Below are 23,039 nucleotides of genomic sequence, written 5' to 3'. Positions count from 1 at the left end.
AAGCACCCACAACAATGCCTGGCATGTAAGATTATGGTCATTACTCAAATAAGTTTTTACTAAGACTATTGACAATTCCAAAAATCTGACTAAGTTTAGCTTGGGTTACATTTTCTCTTTGGTTTTATATTCTACACCCCTGTTTCCACTTACAAGATGTTGAACATCATTGTAAAAATAATCGAAAGGTATCTATATTAGTTTGCTAGGGCTACTATAACAAAGTACACAAACTAGGTGGCTTAAACAACAGAAATGTGCTGCCTCACAGTTATGGAAGCTAGAAATCTGAAATCAGGGTGTTAATAGGGTCAGGTTCTTCTGAGGGCTGTGAGGAAAGGATCTGTTCCAAGTCTCTCTCCTTGGCTTGTAGATGACCATTTTCACATTTACACAGCATCTCACTATATGTATCTCTGTGTCCAAATTCCGCCTTTTTATAAGGACATCAGTCATAATGAATTGGGGCCCACCCCAATGACCTCATCTTAGCTAATTACATCTGCAATGATCTTATTTCCAAATAAGATCACATTCTGAGGTCCTAAGGGTTAGGACTTCAACATATGAATATGAGGAGGGGGGAAGCACATAATTTAACCCATGACAATATCCAAGGATTTTAAGCAGGGGAGATAAACAATTAGATTCACATTACTGAAAAGTCATGTTCGCTACAGACAGCATGAAGAAAAGATTGGAGGGGGCAAGACTGAGGCCTGGGAAGGCTAAGGGCCTATTAATAATGCTTCCAGCAATGCCTATCAGCCTAGTTTCTTTATTAGCATTACCCAGAGTCAAAACTCTGCTCCAATGAGTGGCAGCAGTATGACTTTCACTACACTGGGGTCAGTTTTCTTATCTGTGAAATGACCATAATTTTAGCATCACATAGTTTATAAAGCTGAAGGAAAGAACCAAAATTAAATTGGCCTGTGACCTGACTTAGAAACCTGTATTTCCCCCCAGTTTCCCCCAAGTTTTCAGCATAACACTCAAAAAAAAGTTCAAGTTTTTAAGACAAAATCAGCCATTGAGATAACTTGTGACTTAATTTGCTTATATGATTATCTTTTGTGTCAAAGAAGAAACATGTAGGTTTTATTCTAACATTTCAGTTTTCCGTTAATATGTGGGCATATTATAGGACTATCTAATAGAAAAGTGGATCTTAGATCTTTATAAAGATAAGAAGTATTAGAATGAAATCCAAAGACTCATCACATTTAAAACATCCTCTTCTCTACCTCTGTTCCACTCTAATTCATTCCTTTCTTTCTTTTCATTTCCAATACATACCCTAATTCCCACCCATATTTTTATCACTACAAATAATGCAACTCTGGGCCTTGTCCCTAGAGAAGAATTGTCCAACTTATTTTTTCCCTCCCAGTCCTTGGCAAGTCTGCTGGGTGACCCACTCGGACACCTCAGAGGGTGGTGCCTCCCACCCCCTCAAGCCACAAGCAACAAAGCCTTAGTCATTTCATGCTCTTGGCTTTGTCATCATTTTGATTTTTTTTACATTACTTTGTCATTAACTCATCTCACTTATGTAAAGAGAACAAGCCAGAGATAGTTAAAGAGGTCTCTGGTGTTCTCAAACCAACACACCAATCAACCAACCAAACAAACAAACAAACAGATAGCATTTCTATTGCCCAATGTCCAGAAAACAATGTCTTGCCAAGACAGAATTTTGAATCACAGGACAATGTAATTTATTTATTCCATGAACTGCACTATGCAGCAAGCCACATTCAGGCCATTCTTTTGAACAACATTTTAATAATTTTAAGGGTCAACTATCATTCTACCTTCCAAAAAGCAAAGGAAAATGGGACTGTCTTATGTAGGAAGGAGACATAATCTGAAGTTACTGGGATGGCACACATATGCTAACATTAGGTGTTAGGATCCTTTTCATTTTCTGTAAGGCTAATTCATCACCTCTGTCTCCCTTAGAGATGTACATTTTGTAAGATATGAATGTGTGGTACAATTTTTGTGTGTAAGAGAAGGCTAATTTATGTTTTCCTTGTTTAATAGAATTTGAAAATAAGAGTGATAAATAGAAAAGCTACATTGTAGGGGAACCTGGGTGGATCAGTTGGCTGAGTATCTGACTCTTGATTTCGGCTCAGGTAATGATCTCATGTTTTGTGGGATTGAGACCTATGTCAGGCTCAGTGCTGATAGCACAGAGCCTGCTTGAGATTCTCTCTCTCCCTCTCTCTCTGCCCCTCCCTGACCACTCTCTTTCTCTCTCAAAATAAATAAAACAACAACAAAAAAAGAAAAGCTGTATCATAGGTACCTGTTTTGTTAAGAGGAAAATAAATACCATCTTACAATTCCATCAGAAAGTGGGAAAAGATTGATTTACCATTTTGAGGAACAAAAGAAATTTTCATTTGAAGGGAAAGAGAATAAGGATGTCCACCCAAACATTTCTCAATCTTAAATGTGTTTCCAGTTAATAAACAAACAAACAAAACCCTAGGATCTTATGTGAGCAACGGTAACATTGTACCGATAAAAGTGCTATCAAGAGCAGTCCATGTAAAGAGCCCTGGTGGGAAACTCCTGGATCTGTAAAATCCCATAGAACTAGGTGAAATAGCCATGGGTACAGTTTGAATTCAGGCTTTTACTGTTCTTGTCATTGTTCTTCTGATTCTTTCACATTTTGACATGGCCAAAGCTTGTGGAATAAAAACTAAACCCAGACAGTATCTTCTGTGAATCCCCACCCTTCCCATGCATGATTATTAAGTTGGAATGATTAAAAATGTCAACTAAGTACCCCAAGAAATTGTAACTAAAATATTTAAATCATAGATCTCTACAGACCCAGTGTTTGGAGAAACTAAAATTAGTTTACTTCCAGTGAACTATTCTTTATAGTAGCTATTCTCTCTCAATTCTCATTATCATTCTATTCTATACTACCTTAATTTGCAGACAATGTCTTTGGGTTTCAGAAAAGCCCAAGTTTGTATGTGATCCCATTAGCCCTCTGAGTCATTTTGTACTGAATTTACTCCTACCTGTTCCCCACTAAGGAAACCTTCAGTAGGTTGCAGTGAATGGCTTTTATACCCATCAGTGAGTCATCACACAGGCAACTGACCAAGAATTCAATCTGGGTGGATAGAGGACTCTAGCTATACAGAATAATATAGACTTTTGAATATAACCAATTTACTTTCTTGTGTTTGGAGAAGTCCATAAACTATTGTAATATTTTATGAGGACTTGAGCTGGACATATGCAACCAAGACATATACTAATTTTAACAATAATTTACTGAGCCTTTGAGTGGATAATGTTGTTATCCCCGCCAATGCCTTTTACCGGACTGGTACACTTGCCTTCAGCTGCTGCAGTTGTTGGTTGCTAATGGCTCACAATTGCCCCCTTTTCCAGATAATTTCTCTTGGCAAAATAGCACCTATTTACCCAGGAGGCTACATCCTAGTCCCACCCCAGGGGCAGGCCATGCCAGTGACTGGTTTACATGAAGAATGCAAAAGGTTAGCCAGTAATATCAAGGTAGGAACAACTACATGATGTAATTCACACTACAGAGCTCTCCACTGGATCAAGCTAAAGGCAGAGTCCAATAGAAACTATGAAACTATGTCCTGGCTTACTTAGCGCCTTCTCCTACCTAACTTGTTTCCTTCACTCCCTCCCCTTTCTCTTAAGACTACTCCAGTAAGTCATGCGAGCCTGAATCCCTTTTTCAGACTTTGCTTCTAAAGAGAACCTAAGTCAAGCCACAGTTCTATATGTATTATGGATACATTGCTTTCATATATTTATTTCATTTAATTTGCAGGACCACCCTATTTAGAAGGGCCATAAAATGGAGACCAGGCTTTACCCCAGGTTTTTTTCTGGCTCCTAAAAATAGTCAATTTTTATTATGCTAAACTGCTGCCTTAGACATTTATAGTAACAACTTCATCATATATCACCAATAAAATTAATAATGTAGTTACAAACTTCAGAATTTGAATGAATGTGTCTTCTCCATGTTAACATGTCCAACAATGAACAGATGTTTCATAGTGTTTCCTTGACATAAAGCGATATTTTTCCATTAGGGTAAAAGCAGAAGGAAAAAGAACGGAGAAGGAAAAGAAATGAAAAAACGAAGAAACAACAAAGGAGGGAGGAAGGAAGGAATGAAGGAAAGGAGAAAGAGAAAAGGAGGTAAAGGCAAACAGACAAATAGAGAGAAAGAAAATACCACAATAGATACTTGTTTTAATAGACTTTTAGCTTCTTAGGTGACCCCTGGTCTTGTTCCTTGGCTAAAAATGCAGTGCTGGTCATTTCTCCTTTCTAATTCTTTTCAGCGTGGAACAGTTGGAATCGCTTTAATCATGGGCTGAACTTCAGTGCAGCTCTTGGCTGAGAATCACTTTTCTACTAAGAACTGTGAGGAGTTTCCAGGGAGGGCTTGTAAACTAGTTATCTCTATTGATGACCACATCTGTGTGCACATCTGTGGTACAGAAACACGCCATGTAATAAAGTGTATCTTGTGTTCTGTGACTTTCTGCCATGTGGGCTTGCCTTTCCCACCACATTCAAGACGCCCTTTTCTTATTAAAAAGAATCAGTATAGAGGAGTGATACCCCACCCACAGGGTGAGAAGGAGTCTCTTCTGTTTTTCATTTTGTGTCCAAGCAAGGCAAATATGGAATTCATTTTGAGATTTCTTAAGACTTCTAAAATGAGCTCACTCTGAAGACAATGAATATGTAGAATGCCTACTATGTGCCTGACATGGCAAGAGAACTAAGTATTTTGTATCAACTCAATGGAACCTCACAACAACCACTGCACTAGGCACCCTGGTCCCCATTTTACAGGGGGAAACTGAGAGTCAAAAGGGTAAAACTATTTATCTAAGGTCAAGCATCTAGAAAATGGAGAAACTCAGCTTCAAAGTCAGGTCTGAAGGATACCTCAGCCCAAGGTCTGCTTTATTACAGAAGTATGGGCAGTGACTTCTCAGGTACTTACCACTGTCTGAATAAGAGAACACTTTTTCACCTTGAAGAAGTGTTATTTTTCTTTGAAATCCACTCTGCTCAATTCCAAAAATTCTACAGACATCTACCAGCCTTCCAAAGAATATGAAGAGAATCACTATGTCATATAGAATATCCCCAAACCACAAGACTGGGTAAGGAAAGCTGGAAGAAAAGGAAACAGGGAAATGGCCTGCTAAACAAGGATTACTCAAGATGACTACAAGCAAAAGAGAAATAAATGCCTTCAGAGAAGACCTTTTTTTGAGCTCATGGGGCTGAAGAAACTAGAAATGAATGTGGTCGCTCCCAAGGAATTTGGGCCCTCAATGCTGTAACTTGGTCTTCCCAGGAATCTGATATCCATCACTGCTTTTAGTAAATATGGGGAGAAGATGACTTAAAGGAGCTTAAAAATAAACTTTATTTTTAAAGAAGAGGAGCAAGCATGTCAATCAGTCAACTAAAAAAAGTATTATGAGTTTGAAATTTAATCATCAAATAGAGGGGAGAACTAAATTATTTCCAAGTTTGCTTTCAATAATACTTTAAGATTTTAGTATGCATCAGATAGAAAAGGTACCTGATAGATGGCAATAGATTATATGAGGTTATAAACATTTGCAGAGAAGCTCAATGACCTTGTAAACCTAGAATATTGGCAAATGCTATTTATGTTATTTCTTGAACAGAAATTACTTTACATTCCTTGATATAAATTACATTTTAAGTAACATGACTTTCTCTCTTCCAATTCCAAAAATAAGGGATATGATTCATGGGCTAAAGTGCCCTAGTTAATAAGTTAATGGAAAGAAATAGTGAATAAATTTTTACAGACATATAGAGTTAGTACAGGCATTGTTGAAAGATGATAGATGGCCATTTTGGCAGATGCTCAAAAGTTTCCACTGTTTGTAATTACTGGTCAGGTAGATTATAATTAGAAGATGTGCTCCTGGTATATTCTAGAAACAGATGAATGCTTTATTATACAACATCTGTACTCCATGCTTTCTACATAAAAATAAAGTATAATTGCAGTATCTGTTGCTTGTTTCCTTTATCATTCTGAATCTAATTTTAAGTAAGCTTTGGAAAAGGATCAGGACATTTTAAATTGCTGAAACCTTCTGTCCATCAATAAGGATAATAATGTATGACAACAGTGAAACCTTTACCAGCTACTTGTGAGCTCTCTAGCTCAAATGACTAACCTATATCCATGAACAGTAGGCAGAACCACTTGGGTTTATCTAGGAGACCATCATAGAACTGGATATGGGAATCACTGGGACATTAAAAGACATATGTCAGAAAAATGGCTACAGAGTGTTCCCCTGGCTTTGTTCTAGGAACATCCTAGACACACGCCATGCATATCCCTGGGCTTCCACAGCTAGAGTTCACAGACATAACAGTGCTGTACATTTAAGCCTCACAGCCACTTTTACAGGAATGTACTTATATTTTCTTTATTTTCCAGATAGAAGATGAAGGCACAGACAGATTAAAAGACATATCCATGATAGTATAATAGGGAAGTGGCAGAACCAGGATTTGAACTAGCCAGTCTGACCTCATGGTCCATACTCTTTACCACTTCTTATCACTGCTTAGACTCTACAGACCTGGACATTTGAAAGATACTGCTCACAACTTAAATAGAAAGCCAGGGATAAATTATCTCCTCACTGAATCACAGCACCTGCCAACTAGAGGAGATGGATGCAATACCACCTATAACAAGAGAGTGCCTTTAGGATTACAGGAAAACATCCAAGTTAAATTGAAGCAAAGAAATCAGTATGCAAAGGGGAATGTGAGGTTATGTTTCCTTACAGCAAATTTAGAAGCTTTAGTGAGAACCACATTTCAGGAAGAAGAATAAATGCTTTGAAAAATTTTCTATCTCTTTAAAATTATATATTTGGAAGCATCTTGGTATCTCCAGCAATTCAAAGAAACATGATGGCCAATTCGTTTCCAAGATGTCAGTTGGGACCAAGTCAAAATTATCATAATGTTCTAACTTGCTTTTTTAGCCCTTAGTTCAGATCTCACCTGTATCAGTTGAGGGGAGAGAACACAGGTAAATTTCCCACCCTGGATCCTTACTAGCACTGCTACCAACTGGGTGAGGACTGCTGAACTCAACTCTAGTGTGGGTTTCATGGCAACATAAGGACGAAGATAAGGTTGCTGTCTATAGGCTGACACACTGATGGGAAGGGAGGAAATTTAACTGGTGATATGAGAGCTGGAGCCCGGATGTAAGGTTTCTGTAATGAGAGTTTCTGTTCTTCCTCTGGAAAAATTGAGCATTGTCAGAGAATGCTGGAATGAATGTAGCATATCTTTCCCTAGGAAATTTAACATTCATTCATTTATTTATACAAAAGCAACATAACTATTAGGGAAAACTACAGGGATAATTTTTCTTATCCTCTTGTTCCCCATACCTGTTACTATTAATAGAGTTGCAGTCTAGAATGGGAACAAATTGAATCAGTATCAAAGTAAGAGTTTTGAAGATGAAAGTGGCAAACATTAAAAGATAAAATAATAATACCCAGTTGCTCCTTTCTCTTTCTCACATCAATATGCTTTTCTTTTTTTTTTAAGTCTTTATTTATTTTGAGAGAGACAGCATAAGCAGGGGAGGGGCAGAGAGAGAGAGATAGAGAGAGAGAGAAAGAGAGAGAGAAGCCCAAACAGGCTCTGCACTGTCAGCGCAGTGCATGGGGCTCAGTGTCACAAACTGTGAGATCATGACCTGAGCTGAAATCAAGAGTTAAGCACTTAACTGACTGAGCCACCCAGGTACTGCGCATCAATATGCTTTTCTGACATACAGAGGAATGCCCACCTTCATTCCCTCCCAGGTCTAACTAGCTTACATGTAGATAAAGAAAATCTTATTTTATCCAGCTTTATTGAGATATAATTAACAAATAAAATTGTAAGACATTTAAAGTGTACAATGTGATGATTTAATATAGGTACACTGAGAAAGAATTTCTGGCATCTAGTTACCTAATACACCTATCCCCTTGCATATTTAGTTGAGTGTTTTATTTATTTATTTATTTATTTATTTATTAATTAATTTATTTATTTATTTTGGTGAGTATATTTAGGTTCTGCTCTCTTAGCAAATTTTTCTTCCTTTTTTTTAATTTTAGAGACAGTGAGAGAGAGAGAAAGAGAGAGAGCATGTGTGAGTGGGGGAGAGGGTCAGAGGGATAGAGAGCAGAGAAAGTTTTAAGCAGGCTCCACACTCAGAGAGGAGCCCAATGTGGAGCTCAATCCCACAACCCTGGGATCATGACCTGAGCTGAAATTAATAGTCAGATGCTCAAAAGACTGAGCCATGCAGGTAGCCCTTAGTAAATTTCAATTATGCAATATAGTGTTATCAACCATATAATGTAATGTTTTAGTCACCACATTATACATTAGATCCTCAGAACTTATAACTCAAAGTATGTATCCTTTACCAACCTCTCCCTATTTTCCCTGCCTCCCAGACCCTGGTTAACTACCACTCTACTGTTTCCCTGTTTCCTACCTGGTTTGTTCATTTTCTTATTTGGGCATATGTCTCAAGAGCCAGTTATGAGCCCTTAGTGGAGACAAGTTACATTCCACATTTAAATGATATAATACAGAATTTGCCTTTCTCTACCTGATTTATTTCACTTAGTTTAATGTCCTTCAAATTTTTCCATGTTGTCACAAATAACAAGATTTCCTTCTTTTTTGAGAATGAATAGTATTTCATTATACATGTAAATATATAATATATTTAATATAATATATAACATATACATTTTTCTTTTTTCTTTACCCAAACACTTTAGTTGTTTCCATACCTTGACTATTGTGAGTTATGCTGGAATGAACATGGAATCAGAAATATCTCTTCAAGGTAGTGGATTTATTTAGTTTTTCTTTGGATATATATCCAGAAGTAGGACTGCTGGAAGGACAGTCTTATTTAGGGGAGTGGAAACAACTCCTATGATACTCAAATCATTCTTGACATAGTTCCACTTCCACACAAGGTTCAGTGGGTGTCTGTTTCTATAACATTGCCTCCCAAAAGTTAGCCCATTCTCCAAGTGTCTGAATTAGTGAACTGTTTGTTTGTTTTTTTTTTGCCTTGTTTTCCAAATACCTGATTATAGAACCATATAGCTCTTTACTCATCACCATAAAAATAGTGTTCATTGTGTTGTTCCTCATACTACTTTGTCCAGACAACTTTTAAATGAATCAAATCATGGTATTTCTACTAAATATTTCATTAGGAATAATTTCTGCACTATGGAATTTTTTAACTGTCTGATATTTAGCTTATATTTTAATTTGCTCCATTTCATAAATAAATCTTGTCCAGAAACAGTAGAAGCAAAGAATGAACTATTCCTGATAATTTCCACTTCACCTCAAGGTATAGACACCCTATCTTTTACATCTGTCAAACCACATCCCATAATTTGTTCAGCTTTAAAACACATCTACTTCCAGGTCTCCTCAAATCACCATTTTGATCTACCAGTAGTTGCCTCTGTTTTTCACTCTTGGAAAAGCCCTGAAAAAGCTGTGAAATAAAATAAGCAGAGGTTTTAATTATTTCAGTTCTGGTGGGACTGTCCAATGGATTTCATGTAGATACATAAACCCTGCCAGAAGCATGAGACTCATTTCCATGTGTTTGCCTGCTGAACCAAGTCCTCAATGTTACTTGATAATCATTTGCTTTCCTCCAAGTATTGGGCAAAACATAAAGCTCCATATATCTTCAAATATAAAAATCAAGAAGCACATAACTGTGCCTTTTACCTGGAGAAGTGAATTTTGCAAAGTTTCAGTGATTTTTTTTCTACCAGCCTGTGAATTTTAAATAACACATATAGTGTTTTTTCTACATGTCATTTCTCACATTTCTCCCTATATCCCTAAGTAGAGAAAGCTAGGGGGATACAAGAAATAAAATATTTACTTAAAGTCAAGCAGAAATTTCTTGTCTACTACATAAGAAAACACATTTCCAAATAGAGGTTTAAAAAGCCCTCATAGTGTTATTGAATACCATTTCCTGCCATGAGAACCAATATAGAATGAAAATAAGAATAAATTCCTTAGTAGCCAGTCCTAGAATTGAATGACAAAATGAACAAACACTGAATGCCCATGTAGAAACTGTATATGCAAGCAATTTTAGCTATATTCTGGCTCAGTGAGAAATCAGTTTGTTCACTTAAAATAACCAAGGACAAGTTGGGTGGTTGACACATGGATGAGAGTATCTTAAGTAAAACCAGGAGCCACAGAAAATAGGATAGATAGTGTAGCAGGCAGGTCCTGCTTTGGGGGGCATGTGAGAATTGTCTTTATCCTCAGAATCCGGATAGAGAATCTACAATATGAAATGGCAGGCCAGGAATTGGGGGACTCAAACTCTGGTGCATCTTTAAAAGATAAAAATAATCTTTTAATGCAATCTTTCTAGATTCTAACTCAAGAAAACTCATCAACTTTCTTTCTTTAGTTAAATAAATCACGCTTTGGCCATTCTCCTGCTTATTTCTGATAATAGGAAGAGTTTCTTTTACGTGAAAAGAACATTTAACAACTGTATGTGTTTAGCAAAACCTATAAACTAATCTGAATCTGCTTCCCTACCTATAAAATGAAAATAATCATTTGAGGATTAAAGGAGATAAGGATGTGAAATGAACTGGAAACTTATAGAAATTATTATTTTTGCTATACATATCGTCATTATTTGTTAAGTACAGAATGACAATTTTGTTATTTGTTTAAAAGTAACAACTCATTTAAATAACAGTAAAATACTGCGGAGGTGAGTGGCTACAAAGCTTTAAGAAGTAATTGTTTTCATTTTCTCCTAATACGAAGCTTTCTCTGAACCCCCTCTCTTTCCAAAATCTGGCTTTAGAGTAGAGACATAGTGTTGAATGTCTTCAGCGATAAAGTATTGAGGACAGGTCAGCAAAGGAGCCTTTTAGATTGGTAGATTGCAAAGGACAGCTTGTTCCAAACAGAGGCCTGAGGGCAGATGAGAGAGAAGAAAGGAAACAAAGGAAGCAGTTAGGGACAAGTCTGGGCCCAGCCAAAGGGGAGGAAAGAGGAAGGCATGTTGGAGGAGGCCCACCAGTTCCTCATTCTATCTAAGGACGGAGTAAATGAAGGAGCATCATCTTCATTGCAGCCTCTAGTTGCAAAGTACTGCCTATGTGCAGGGTTCCTTCCTACAAAGAAAGTTTCCCATGATAATGACAAATTCCATTTCAACATATATGGGTTCATGCTTCCTTTAGTCCCTTCACAGCCTCAAATGCATTTGGGGACCATTCTTACATTACAGACTAACAAATTTAGTCATGTCGAACATAGTTATTTTTCAAGGAAAGAAATATCTTCCAGCTGCCTGGGAGTGAGTTTGCCCTTGAGGACAAAGATGGCATAAGAGGAAAAATCCAAAACTCCAAGGGGAGGAAATCAGAAAGAGAACAAGGGAGCCGAGAAAAGGCTACATTTCCAATTACAGCTAAAATTCCCGAAACTTACAGATATAGCATTAGTTCATCACTTGAGCACAGAGTTGGGCAGCTACTGAAGACCCAATTAGCATGAGGGTCTCCAAACACATTTCCACATACAAGTTGGACAATGATCCTATGGGGCCCATCACTGTTTCACTTTCAGTCCATTTTATCCACAATGCCCACTTATACAAAGACTAGAAGGCGGAGAAGAGGTGAAGCACACTCTGTGATTAGCTTCTCTCTCTCTCTTTCTCTCTCTCCCTCAACACCTCTCACTATCAGAACCTTCCCCCTGCCAACCCTTTCTTCGCTAATGAGGATGCAATTTCCTGATGTCCTAGGCAGAGGCAGGCCAATGGTCTTACTTCCACATGGTTTCAGGAAACACATTAATAGTTACCTGGCTTTCACCATATCCCTTTGGAAATCCCCCAGTGTGACTTTTGCCAACTAAAGTTATATAAAGGAAATAAAAGTGGTTTCTTTTGAAATAGGCCATTATTCTTAATTATTCTCACAGGTGATATGAGACTATATCTCTGTCTACAGACATGAATCCACTTCCCCAAAACCCACCTGTGAGCACAGTCATCTCATTTCCAAGCAACGATTAGTTTCTGGTCAGTATCTCGTACCAAAGGTCTGTGGATCTGCCATGGCATCATCATTAAGCTATCAGGTATGTCTTCAACCACAACAGTGATATAAAAGAACTTTAAGTTTTTTCCCTTGAGATATTTTTTATTCCTTTCTTTTCCCTACACGATTCATTTTTTTTTTTAATTTAGTCATATGTCTCAGTAGAGCTAGTTATGAAACATTAGTGGAGATGAGTTATCTTATTCTGCCAAGTATATGTCCTCTTTTCTTACGGTAACAAGATTCTGACAACCCTGTGAGAAACCATTTCAATTTTATTCTTATTCCATGTGACTTGGAGAAGGCATATGACCTAAGTCTGGCCAATCAGCATCTACACAGAACCATAACTATTATTGGTTCAGGGAAAGCATGTGACTGAGGTCAGAGCAATCAGTTAATCTTACCACTTTTGCTGGAAAAACCTATAAGAAGCTCTCTCTCTTCTACTGAGTTACTGAAGGGAGAAAATGTACACATGAAGGTGCTGAAAGCTTAACTGTAATCATAGAGGGAAAGTCTGTTTGAGGAGCCAACACATAAGAAAACAGAGGTGACAGGAGACCAAATACTGATAGCATTGTCAGTTAGTAGATCCAGCCATGCCTGAAGCCAATCTACCTCTGATCTTTTCAGTTCTAAGCCAGTGTGTCTTCTTTTTGACTTCTGAGTTAGATTTTTAGCCAATCTATGTTAGGTTTTCTGCCACTTGCCACCAAATATTTTGTTTTAAAATCTTCCCTTCTGTGCCAGTACTTCACATCCATCTAAGATTTTATCAGCAGTGTTCTCACTTTGCCACTTAAAGTTATGCCTAGAAACCAGGTGATAGTAATGAAAATGACCCACAAGCTATGATATTCATCACTAGCTAAACCTTAGCTTCCAATAAATAGAGGAAGTTGGATCATAATGAAAGCACAGAAACTCATTTCCAGTGTGAATAATCTTTGGGACAACTTCATTCCTCTTTAATCCAGAAAGAGACAAGAGTGTCTTCTCATTTGCTCTGATAGATTAGCCAAAAACACAACAGACTGAGACTGTGAAATTACTAGTACTATAGAAAATACTACCAATAAATAAGAGCAGAACAAGAAAATGAATATGCTATTAGCTGGATCTTTATAAATCACCACTAAGTGTTTGGATTTAAGTTTGATTATAATTGGTGAAGAATTTCCATGTGGTAAAAGTGAGACTAGGGTAGCCAAGAAGCAGTTGGAAGTTACACAGATTTGTTCTTGGCTTTACAATGGGTGTGGAAAGAGTAGACAGAACTAAAAACACAACTGGAACTCTGGCCCAGTTCCTGAATATTAGCATAGAGGGGTGTGCTTTCCATGCAGAGGGTGTCATCAAGTAACCAAAAGAAAAAAAAAAACTTGGGGAGAATAGAGAGGGTGGGGGGAGGTGTCCCTTTCATTGTAGCTCTTCTCTAATGTCAAGGAGACTGGCTGGGAATCAACAAAGATCCTCTAAGAATGCCTCTATTTCTTGGTTTTTGGCCAGTTACTCAGAGCAGATGTGAAATGTTTGCTGTGATTAGGAAATATTTTGCATGTGAGAATGTGGATGCTATAATTTTCAACTCAGCCAAGAAGACTTAATAAATGGTGAAATTTTACATCTTTGGGGAGGAGCAAAATATTTTTTAAAAAGTGTTGGTTAAAATAAACACCAAATTCCCAAGGAGAGACTCCAAACTCTTATGATGTGCAGCACTGATCATTTTATTACTGTGGAAAAATTTACTCAGATGGTGCAGCCCACTTCATCCTTTTGTTAATGTCCTCATTCTCCCATTATCAATGGCATATGAGTACTCATCTTTTACTATCTGAGCTTTTGTTATTGAATGAACCAGAAATTGATGACAAAATATGTCCTTGTTAGCAAACAGTAAATTAAAAAGTGATCTGATGTCATTAAAAAATGAGAAGCCTTTTATTTTACAAATGAAACCAAGTTATCATTGGCAAGAATACGATGCATATTAGGAATACACTTGCATTCTGGTTCCCTAGTATAGCCATCTGTCTGACCTTCAAAGTCACTTTATTTCTCTAAACTTCAGTTTCCTGTTGTGTCAAAGGAGAGAGTTGGGCTACATCAGCATTTCCCAGAGTGTGTATTGTAGAAACTAGTTCTGTGGGATGTTAATGAATTGTCAAAGCAAAGGTAGGAATTCACTGTTTAAACAGGACAAAGAAAAGATTTCAAGACCAAAGAAATAATGTGTGTGAAAGTATAGAGATACAAAAAGCTTTTTACTAATTTGTTAAACAAATATTTACTGAAAACCTATTATATGCCAGGTGTTGAGTGTGCTAGAAGTTGGGGATTCAGTGGCAAATAAGGATGATGAGAAACTTGCCTTCAAAGAGTTTATATTCTTGAGAGATTTATGATTAGGCAATTAAGATGAAATCAAATATACTGAATATTATGATTTTAAAAACAAGCAAAGGCTCTTATAGAAGATGAGGATAAGAGAAGTAAGAGTGGGCTTTTTGGGGGAAATTATATTTGAATCCAAAACTAAAGGATAAATAGTAGTGATCCAGGGAAATACTGTAGAAGATGAATATTCCAAGCAAAAGGGACACTACTGGTAAGAACATGGCGCTGAAGAAGAAAAGAGAGAGTCTGAAGAACTTGAAATTAAAATATACTATGGCTAAATTTGATGTGAGAGGGTGAAAGTGGCAGGAAATGAGCTTTGAGGAGTAAATGGGAGAAGATCATCTTATATCTCATTAGCAATGCACAATGGTCTGGATTTTATCATACGGAAAATAAATAATGCTAAAGGTTTAAGCAGCTAAGAAAAATGACCATATTTTTATGTTAGAATGCTGACAGCAGCAGCAATGAGAAGATTTTATTGGAGAGGAAAAAGACTAGAAAAAATTATACTAGTTGGGATACTCTTGCTTCTGGCTGTGGCAATGCAGACGGAGAAAAGAGGACAAAGGTGAAACTCATGTAAGAGGTAGAGTTGGAAGGTTTGTGCCTGATTAGATGTTGGCAGTGAATAGAGGGGAAGGTATACAGTTTGGCTCACAAGGTGAATAGTGATACCATAAACCAGAATAGCAATTATGTGACAAAGAGGAGGAAGAGAAAAAGGAAACCGAAAAATGAAGTTGAGTTCTGTTAGGGCATGTCCATCTTTTTATTTCACTGGGTATTTAAATGGAATTATTTGGATACGTCAGTCTAGAACATGAGGAAGTGGACTGAAATCTGAATATAAAGTTAAATAAATGTCTTTAGTTCATGGGTGACCATGGTATCTTAGAGTGTCTGAGATCACCCAGAGTCTGTGAGGAGTAAAATGAGAAGAAAAATAAGACAAAAACAAACATTGAGGGAATAAGCATATGAAACTATACCTACAAAGAGAACAGAGAAGGATAGGCAGAGAGAGAGTTATTTTTAAGTTATTAGTGATGTTAGGGCGCCTGGGTGGCTCAGTTGGTTGTGTCCAACTCTTGATTTTGACTCAGGTCATGATCTCACAGTTCATGAGATCAAGCCCCACATCAGGCTCTGTGCTGACAGTGCAGAATCTGCTTGGGATTCTCTCTCTCCCTCTTGCTCTGCCCCTCCCCCACTCTCTCTAACTCTCTCTCAAAATAAATAAACATTAAAAATAGATAAATAAATTATTAGTGATGTTATAGGGATGTTCAAATAAAGTAGACAAGATTGTATTTTGTTGAAATTTTTTCATGATTTCTAATCAAATGTTATAGTATTAGAAAAAATTTATCTAAATTCTACCTCTGGAATATAGTCAATATTATTATATTTTAGGATTTTTTTCAAGGCACAAGTAATCTCAAATAGTGAATTAGTTTTAAAACTATTTTGTTTCTAATTCTTGAAGACAGTGTCAGAAACATACACATAATTCCACCTTTATGACCCAAGTAGATGAAATGCATAGATTTTCTATTAAATTTCTCACGGCCTACACTGCAGAGATGCCTTTTAACTGACAAAAACACAATTACATACACACACCATAAAAACAGGCTTTTTCTACCATCTCTCAGCATCTTCCTGAGTTGGCTATATGAATAGCAACCTGGAAACTGCCTAAACAACTAAGTAGAGAAATTACAGTTAATCCAAGGAACAAATCACTGCATCCAGAAATCAAACCAAACACATGTTAAAAAGAAAGAAAGAAAGAAAGAAAGAAAGAAAGAAAGAAAGAAAGAAAGAAGGAAGAGAGAAAGAAAGAGAAAGAAAGAAAAGAAAGAGAGAAAGAAAGAAAGAGAAAGAGAGAAATAAAGAGAGAAAGAAAGAAAGAAAGAAAGAAAGAAAGAAAGAAAGGAAGGAAGGAAGGAAGGAAGAGAAAGAAAACACTAAGATTTTCCCCCCCAAGTGTTGAACATACTTAGTTTCACTGGGTTCATAACAATGAGTTTCCAAATTTTGGAACCCATTGGACCCTTAGCCTGTCTGATTTTCTGACTAAGCTACAGTCTTCTGGAGTTGATTTCATCAGTGGCTGGTGAAGCATGACTCTGTTTTTTTTTTTTTTATAAGCTTTTCTTCTTAAAACAACATTTTGATGAGCTAAGCATAAATTAATCAGAAACATATGGATTAAATTGACTCCAAAATACATATGGGTTTAAAAAATAAGAAAAGTACTCAGGGCAAAACACACTTAGGGTTTTATAATCCCACTATGTTAGAAAACTATAGCAAGAGGATTCCAAAATATGACTTTCCCTTATCTCTGTCATGGTCAGCAAAGTTTTTGTTATCTTATAGAAGAAGGAAGTCAAGAAGTAGATGAGTGCTGTGAGATTGCTCAGCCTTACAACCCACTTTCTAAGGCTGGACATTGTGGTTTCAGTCTGTCTGCTGCTGACTCTTTGAGGAAAAGTGGGGCACTGAGAGAGATCTCTTAGTAGGACACTGGGGTCTAGCACCACCCCTCTAGCTTTATCCTCTCCTTTGAAGACAAAACATCCTCATTTTCCACTTCTGGGCAAGTCTTCTCTAGTATAATTTGTTGTTCCAAATCAACATGTAAATTTAATGAATTTATCATCTCTCCTTATTTCTCGGCCTCCCATCTTCCAGGAACAAAATCCTTATTCCTCTTAATTCCTTATATCCTATCAGTCATCAAGTCCTTCCAAATTGTCCTTTGAAATTCATACTCTCTGCATCCTGACTGCTATCACCTTCATCCAACCCCTCATTACCTCACACCTGGATTACAAGGGCAGCCACGAAGCTGACCCTTACTGATTCCTCCTAACCTCTAGGCCACCCCACACACTACCATCAGTCTACTGTTTAACCCATGCTTTCATCATATCACCCTGCTCCTTCTCCTCTTTTTCTTTTACTATATGTGAAATTTAAGCTCTTCTGTCTGCCTCCCAAGTTTCCTCATAACACAGATATACTCTACCTCTGAAAGCATGTTTTCTATTATTGTTCCATACCCACCACCTCCCAAAGCTTGGCATTAGCCATATGCTATATTCAGTTTATGTTTCAATTTATATTCTCAAATATCATCTCCTAACTACTTATTTCCTCACTTATATTTACCATTCTTCTACATGTTTATGGCATGATAACTATATCATAAAATGCGGGCAAACTCACCAATGTGATATTTAAGTGAATACCTGAATGATAAGAGGACTTATCTCACAAAGAGTGGCAGGGAAATAGCATGTGCAAATGCCCTATAATGTTCTGTGAGTGGGGAAAGGGGTAGGAACATATTTGTGTGTTTAAGAAATTGTAAAGAAAGAAAGTACATATAAAGAAATTGTGTTTTAAGTTTTCTTTTAACATTTGTTCATTTTTGAAAGCCAGAGAGAGCACAAGCAGGGGAGGGGCAGAGAAAGAAGGAGACACAGAATCAGAAGCAGGCTCCAGGTTCTGAGTGGTCAGCACAGAGCCCAAGGCAGGGCTCAAACCCAGGAACCGTGAGATCACGACCTGAGACAAAGTCAGATGCTTAACTGACTGAGCTACCCAGGCACCCCAGAAATTGTAATTTAAAATGTAAAAGACCACTGCAGCTGACATGAAGCTTAAAAGGAGGGAATGAATATGAGATGAATATGAGATGAAGTTGGACAATAGTCAGCAGGAATATCATGAATGGCTTTAGCAGCTATGCTAAAGAGTGGACTTTCTTCTAAATTCAAGCTGCTCTAAGGTTATTTACATTAAAGAGGACAGGTCATTTATTGGAAGATAACTCTGGCTTCTTTGTGAAGAATAAATGGCAGTAAATACAACAGTATAAAGGTTGCTTTATTTTTTTAAAATCTTTTTTAATGTTTATTTCTTTTTGAGACAGAGACAGAGCATGAACGGGGGAGGGTCAGAGAGAGAGGGAGACACAGAATCTGAAGCAGGCTCCAGGCTCTGAGCTGTCAGCACAGAGCCCGACGCAGGGCTCAAACTCATGAACAGTGAGATCATGACCTGAGCCAAAGTCAAAGGCTCAACCATCTGAGCCACCCAGGCACCCCTAAAGGTTGCTTTAAAGAAATAGACAAGAGAGAAAGGTGGCTCAGACTTGGAGGTAGCAATGAAGTCAGAGAATTTCAAAAAAACATTCTGGAAGAACTGGCAGGATATGTTCAAGAACTGAATGTAAGATGTATGAGAAATTGACAAATCAAGAATGACTCCTATGTTTCAGGCTTGAGGAATTGAGTGTATTTCCTCATATAGAGAAGACTGAGTAAAGAGAATAGGGTACACTGAACCAAGATTTTAGTTTTGGATTTAACTCGAGGCAAAATGGATTAACTAATTTTGGCCCATCTCTACTTCCTTAAAAACAAGAAGAAGAACTGGAGAAAACAGTTTAAAATCTCTTTTATCGGCATTATAGAACTATTGAGTCAGTGAAGATATGGAAGGTACACAATCCAAAAAAAAAAAAGAAATGAAGAAGAAGAAAGAAAGAAGAAAGAAGAAGATGACAAAACATGAACAAGGAGGAGGAGGAAGAGGTCATCCAAAAACATGATTCAGGCATTTGGTTTCCTCAAGGAATTTTCTCATTTTGATAGTGGACAAAAAGAGGCTGAAAAGAGCAGAGATTTTGCTAGATTTATATTGCTAGGAGGACAAATAATGTAGCACATTGCATGCCAAGAAAATCTTTGGTAAATACCCTAGTCTTTTGATTGGTACCTCAAAGACCAGACCTAGGAAAGAAAGTTGAATTCCAAGTATCCCAAACGTCATAGAGACTGATTAAAATCATGTCAAATCCCAGTTGGATTAAAGTGATTTGGAATTGTTAACACCCTAAGAAATGCCTATCAGAATTTCTTGGAGAAAGATAAAAATGAGCCAGGGCTCCAAAATACCCTTAAAAGTTATCAAATGCAATATTTTCTATTAAAAAAAAGCTGGCATACTGAAAACCTGAGAGGAATCCAAACCTGAGAGGAAATACAGATGACAGAAACAAACTCAGAGGATATCATGACTATGAAGATACCAGACATGAAATTAACTATTAATGATATAATCAGGAATTTTTTTAAAGAAGAAAAATTTTGGAATATAATACTTCTCTTTTTTAAAATTAAAACTATGGAGCTGAAAAAATATGATAATGGGTATTAAGAACATGATTAATGGGGCACCTGGGTGGCTCAGTTGGTTAAGTGTCCGACTTGAGCTTAGGTCATGATGTCATGGTTGGTGGGTATAAGCCCCACGTAGGGCTCTGTACTGACAGCTGAGAGCCTGGAGCCTGCTTCGGATTCTGTGTCTCCCTCTCTCAAAAATAAACAAACATTAAAAAAATTTAAAAAAGAACATGATTAATAATTTTAATAACTGTAAAAAGGTGAAGAGAAAATTAGGAAAATGGAATAGATCAGGAAGAAATACACATAGCTAAAGCTTTAATTTGTTTTCAAGTTTATTTATTTTTCACGGAGACAGAGTGGGAGCATGAGCTGGGGAGGGGCAGAGAGAGAGAGGGAAACACAGAATCCAAAGCAGACTCCAGGCTCCAAGCTGCCAGCACAGAGCCCAATGCGGGGCTCGAACTCATGAACCGTGAGATCATGACCTGGGCTGAAGTCGGACGCTTAACCAACTGAGCCACCCAGGTGACCCACATAACTAAAAATTGAGAAGTTAACAAGAAGTGCATAGGGCATGTGGGTGGCTCAGTCGGTTGAGTGTTCAACTTTGGCTCAGGTCATGATCTCACCATTCTTGAGTTCGAGCCCCACATCTGACAGCTCAGAGCCTGGAGCCTGCTTCAGATTCTCTCTCTCTCTCTCTCTCTCTCTCTCTCTCTCTCTCTCTCTCTCTCTCTCTTTTTCTCTGCTCCTCCCCTGCTCATGCTTGCTTGCTCACTCTCTCTCTCTCAAAGTAAATGAATATTAAATTTTTTTTTTAATTAACAAGAAGTACCAAAAAGAATGTAAAAATAGTATGGGAGATATTGAACATACAAGTATTTGGAACATACAAGTATCTGGAATCCAGAAGGAAGGGAGAAAGATAATGTGACAGAATAATGTTTCAAAGATAAATAGCTAAGAGTTTTCCAAAGTGACAAAAGAGATTAAGCAACACAATCAAGGCACAAAATACTAGTAAACAAATCACGGACACATTTTAAAAAGATAAATCATCAGGACTAAAATTTAGACTTCATATAACATTTAAAAAATCAATATTGGGGTGCCTGGCTGGCTCAGTTGGTTAAGCATCTGGCTCTTAGTTTTGGCTCAGGTCATGATCTCATGGTTTGTGAGTTTGAGCCCTGTGTTGGGCTCCTTGCTGACAGTGCAGAGCCTGCTTAGGATTCTCTCCCCCTGCCTCCCTCCCTCATTCTCTCACTCTCAATGTAAATAAGTGAACTTAAAAAAAATCAATATATATAATTTACCACATTAATAGAATAAAGGAGAAAGTAATATAACATTTAAATAGATGTAGAAAAACATTTGATATAAATGACAAGTTTATAATAAAAATTTTGTTAATATGCAGACCCAAAATACCAGAAAGTAGTGAGCAGACTTACACATGATTAGTAACCTGACTTCATCCTATGAAAACACTGTACCCCCAAATTTTAGAAATCACATCTTTCTCAAATGTTTATAGAAATTTTCTAAAATGACACACATTGTACTATATAGAAAATCTCACCAAATTTCAAATTGAAATAATACGGAGGATATATTCTAATTATAGTGGAATTAAGCTAGAGGTCATAGAAAAAAGATAACTAGAAAGTCTCTTTTTTGAAATTAAGGAACACATCTCTAATCCATGGGTAAAATAAGAAACAATTAAAATTAGAAAATATTTTTAACTGAACTAAGAGTTAACCCCCAAACAACACAGAGATTAGGAGTGCCAACTCCTGCACAGTCAAAAATCCAGTATAACTTTTACTTCCCAAAACATAACTACTAATGGCCTACTGTTGACCAGAAGCCTTACCAATAACATAAATAATCGATTAACATATTCTGTATGTTAAATGTATTATATGCCATATTCTTACGATAAAGCAAGCTACAGAAAAGGTTATTAAGAAAATCATAAGGAAGAGAAAATACATTAACAGTACTGTACTGTATTTATGGAAACAAATGCACATATAAGTGGACCTGTGCAGTTCAAACCCCTGTTGTTCAAGGGTCAATTGTTTAATATATATAGTACATATTAAAACTTATAAGATATAACTAAAATCATAGTTTAAGGAAAGTTTATAGCCTTAAATGCATATATTTAAAAAGAAAAATGGCTGAAAGTAAATAATCTAAGTATCCATATATCAAGAAGTTAGGAAGCTATACTACAAAGCTGTAATAATCAAGACAGTATGGTTCTGGCACAAGAACAGACACTCACACCAATGGAAAAGAATAGAGAACCCAGAAATGGACCCACAAACATATAGCCAACTAATCTTTGACAAAGCAGGAAAGAATACCCAATGGAAGAAAGATAGTCTCTTCATCAAATGGTGCTGGGAAAATTGGACACCGACATGCAGAAAAATGAACCTACACAAGTTTCTTACACCATACACAAAAATAAACTCAAAATGGATGAAACTCCTAAATATAAGACAGGAAGCCACCAAAATCCTCGAGGAGAAAGCAGGAAAAAACCTCTCTGATCTTGGCTGCAGCACCTTCTTACTCAACATGTCTCCAGAGGCAAGGGAAACAAAAGCAAAAATGAACTACTGGGACCTCATCAAAATAAAAATCTTCTGCACAGCGAAGGAAACAATCAGCAAAACTAAAAGGCAACTGACAGAATGGGAGAAGATATTTGCACATCAGATAAAGAGTTAGTATCCAAAATCTATAAAGAACTTATCAAACTCAACACCCAAAAAACAAATAATCCAGTAAAGAATGGGCAAAAGACATCAATAGACACTTCTCCAAAGAAGACATCCAGATGGCCAACCAACACATGAAAAAATGCTCAACATCACTCATCATCGGGGAAATACAAATCAAAACCACAATGAGATACCACCTTACACCTGTCAGAATGGCTAACATTAACAACTCAGGCAACAACAGATGTTGGTGAGGATGTGGAGAAAGAGGATCTCTTTTGCATTGTTGGTGGGAATGCAAGCTGGTGCAGCCACTCTGGAAAACAGTATGGAGGTTCCTCAAGAAAACTAAAAATAGAACTACCCTATGACCTAGCAATTGCACTACTAGGCATTTATCCAAGGGATACAGGTGTGCT

At 37.1% G+C, this 23,039-nt stretch overlaps 2 long non-coding RNA genes across 2 annotated transcripts in view; one reads left to right on the top strand and one right to left on the bottom strand.

Annotated features, from left to right (window-relative positions):
• The window catches only part of LOC128773494 (uncharacterized), a 58,629-nt gene extending 46,310 nt beyond the window's left edge, over positions 1-12,319 (top strand). The window contains exon 3 of the long non-coding RNA XR_008417789.1: positions 12,177-12,319. This is a non-coding gene — a long non-coding RNA (uncharacterized LOC128773494). The remainder of the gene's footprint in view (positions 1-12,176) is intronic.
• The window catches only part of LOC109274704 (uncharacterized), a 54,053-nt gene that overhangs the window by 27,460 nt on the left and 3,554 nt on the right, over positions 1-23,039 (bottom strand). The window lies entirely within an intron of this gene.

This window comes from Panthera pardus, unplaced genomic scaffold (assembly GCF_024362965.1).
Source record: "Panthera pardus isolate Hobbes unplaced genomic scaffold, ASM2436296v1 HiC_scaffold_25, whole genome shotgun sequence".
In the NCBI taxonomy this organism is placed as follows: Eukaryota; Metazoa; Chordata; class Mammalia; order Carnivora; family Felidae; genus Panthera; species Panthera pardus.
This window is presented reverse-complemented; position numbering and strand designations above follow the sequence as displayed.